Source organism: Trichechus manatus, unplaced genomic scaffold (assembly GCF_000243295.1).
Source record: "Trichechus manatus latirostris isolate Lorelei unplaced genomic scaffold, TriManLat1.0 scaffold00352, whole genome shotgun sequence".
Classification (NCBI taxonomy): Eukaryota; Metazoa; Chordata; class Mammalia; order Sirenia; family Trichechidae; genus Trichechus; species Trichechus manatus.
In genome coordinates this window covers 344,138-347,803 of record NW_004444288.1, presented here as the reverse complement: position 1 = coordinate 347,803, position 3,666 = coordinate 344,138, and positions in this window count along the sequence as shown.

The following is a 3,666-nucleotide window of genomic DNA, read 5'->3' as shown; positions in this document are numbered from 1 at the left end:
ATATATATATATATATATATATATATATATATATATATATAAACAGATGCAAGGTAATGCATAATTAGATTACAGCAATGTAGTTAACCAGTTCCCTACCGATGGGTATTTGGATTGTTTGCAATCTTTTGCTATTATGGACATTGCTGCATTGAATAACCTTGTATATAAGTAATTTCACCCATAGGTAAGTATATCTATAAAACAAAGGATATATAAATTTGATGGATACTGTCATGAAGGCATATTTGAAAGGAAAAAATATAAGATTTAGGAAAGCTGACTTTAGAAGCTGTTTTTGTAGCCTTAATCTTACAAAAATTTTTCTTTATAATATTTTCTTAGTTATCTAATGCTGCTGTGACAGAAGTACAACAAGTGGGCAGCTTTAAAGAACAGGAATTTATTTTCTCAGAGTTTAGGAGGCTAGAAGTCTGAATTCAGAGTGTTGGCTCTAGAGGGAAGCTCTCTGTCTGCTCTGGGGAAAAAATCCTTGTCTCTTTCAGCTTGTCGTCCTAGGTTCCTTGGTGATCTCCACGTGGCATCAATCTTTCCCCACTTGTGCTTGCTTCTTCTGTGCCTAGTTTGCTTTTTATATCTCAAAAGTGATTGATGTAAATCAAACCCTACACTGCTTCGACCTTATTAACATAACAAAGAAAACCCTATTCCCAGATGAGATTGCTTCCGCGGGTATAGGTGTTAGGATTTACAACGCATGTTTTTGAAGACACAATTCAATCCCTATCAAATATTTTACTGTGATATTGGTCTAAGAAATGATTTTCATCAAAGCTGTTTTGAAGGTGATTGTTGTAAATTGTTGCCATCATTTCTAACTGATTGCCATGAAGCCATATAGCATTTGCCTCAGTGATGGCTCCTTATGTGGTAACAACCTCTTTTAGTGAAGACATTTTGGAGGCTTCAAAAAATAGCATTGCCTAATATTGCTGCAAACACGATGACAGTCTCCTTGACTGTAACATATAACCTTAATAATGTCAGGTTCTTAGAAAAGAATCAGCGGCACTTTTAGATATTATTAAAATGATCGTCTTGACAGGATCAACAGTTTAGAAATGTGGTTGATCTCTACTCTAATTTTGTCTCTGGCCTTCACAACCCTTACTTTAATAGCTTATTTTCCTACATTACATGATGTAGCTCTTTTGCAGTTTTTATTTTCCATAACAGTAAATATATTAACAAGCAGTAAAGATAGTCATTTGGGAAGACTGCCTACCAAATAATGATTATTGGTTATTTTCTTAACGAAGAAAAGAAATCAGGGTCTGCTCTTTAACTTAGTCAACTGAAATAAGAGTTTTACTGAGGAATAAACGTAAAAAGCCTAGTTAAAGACACTCCCACTCTCAGGGAATTATGAGACAACTGCCCAGGGGTGAAGTGGCATTTTCCATTATACTGATGAAACCAGGAGATGAAGGAATGCAGAGATCACGTGTGAACTTCATTACACACGTGCACACTATACTGAAGAATTAATATGTATGCATTTAAAATCTATTTCACAATTTTTCATTAATATTTCCTTTGATTTTCTCAGGCAATGCAATATTTCCTGATTGAAAATTTATGAGAATGATACTAGTCAAATTAAGAGTGTTTTTCTATCTGTGTAAATCTATTACCTAAATATCTCTTAAGGTTGGTGGATAACACGCCTAAATGCAATCTGAAGCACAATAAACACAGGCGCAGTAATCTGTGCATTATTGCCATTATCTTATTTGGACAGCTATGGAGGTTCTGTTTAAAGGTCACTCCAATAACAATTCCATCAGTCTTCAACATCATCTCATTAAGCATCTACTGTGTCCTGAATACCACATGAGACATCCTACTTACTTGTCCTTTTAAATTTAATCCTCACAATAGCTCTCAGAATGTTAGTATGACTCCTACATTCAACAGATATAGAAACTGAGGCCATGAATGATTAATTTATCTGCAGTTCACACAGTTGGCAAGTAGTAGAATTAAGATTTAACCTAATGAGCGTCTGAATCTGAAGCACCTGTCTTTCCACTCTACCCCATGACTTCTTAGTCATGAAGATAAGGAAGAAAACAATGGCGGATCAAAGTTTAGCTGACATAATGGGCATGTTTGACCCACATTCTGCTCGCTACCACTGAATGCTCATTCTGTACAGAAACCAAGATTGCAAGTTGTATCTGTTGTCTTTATGCCACACAGTCTTGCTCAGACAGAGCTTCCTTTGGCTTTCAATCTCAGTCTTCCAACACTGCCTCTGTGCAGCCCTGTATTGGGGAAGGTCTTCTACTGTCTATCTGTTTACAAGTTACTGGGCCTCAATCAGCAGAATTGCTAATGCCAGCAGCCCTTCTATATTATCTCAGGCAGTTGAATGCAGAGCTGTCCACAAGAGCTGTCCACACTGATCAACGCCACCACTAATAGCTTCACTATGCCACTAGACCCATACAGACTTAGCATATGTAACTTTGTGCTGAGATGTTCCTGAATTTAAGAGTTGAGGCCATTATGCCTACTTAATAGTGGGAAACTATAGGAATGGAATATCCAAGTGTGTGGACTGATAGTCTAGCAAGAGAATCAATGTTCACTGAAAAGGTAAATCGCCTTTTATTAGCTTTTAGCACAAGGAAGCTAGAGGGCCATCTTTAGTCAGCAGCCACATGGCTGGGCCACTCTACTTTCACTTGGTTTTGTTCTCAGATTGTTATTGTTGTTGTTAGGTGATGTTGACTCAGTTTTGACTCAGAGACCCTCTGTACAACAAAACAAAACACTGCTTGGTCCTGTGCCGTCCTCTAAATCTTTGCTATGTTTGAACCCATTGTTGCAGCCACTGCACCAATACATCTCATTAAGTGTCTTCCTCTTTTTTGCTGACCCCCCTACTTTACAAAGCATGATGTCCTTCTCCAGGGACTGATCCCTCCTGATAACATGCCAAAGTACATAAGATGAAGTCTAGCAATCCTTGCTTCTAAGGAGCATTCTGGCTATACTTCTTCCAAGACAGATTTGTTTGCTTTTCTGGCAGTCCATGGTATGTTCAATATTCTTTGCCAAAACCATAATTCAAAGGCATCAATTCTTCAGTCTTCCTTATTCATTGTCCAGCTTTTGCATGCATATGAGGTGATTGAAAATACCATTCCTTGGGTCAGGTGAGCCTTAGTCCTCAAAGTGGTGTCTTTGCTTTTTAACTTTTTAAAGAGGTCTTTTACAGCAGATTTTCCCAATGCAATGCATCTTTTGATTTCTTGACTGCTGCTTCCATGGGCATTGATTGTGGATCCAAGTAAAATGAAATCCTTGACAACTTCAATATTTTCTCCGTTTATCATGATATTGCTTATAGGTCCAGTTGTGAGGATTTTTGTTTTCTTTATGTCGAGGTGTAATCCATACTGAAGACTGTAGTCTTTGATCTTCTTCAGTAAGTGTTTCAAGTCCTCTTCACTTTCAGCAAGCAAGGTTGTGCCATCTGCATATCACAGGTTGTTAGTGAATCTTCCTTCAATCCTGATGCCCCGTTCATCTTCATATAGTACAGCTTTTCAGATTATTTGCTCATCATGCAGATTGAATATTTATGATGAAAGGATACAACGCTGACACACAACTTTGCTAATTTTAAACCACACG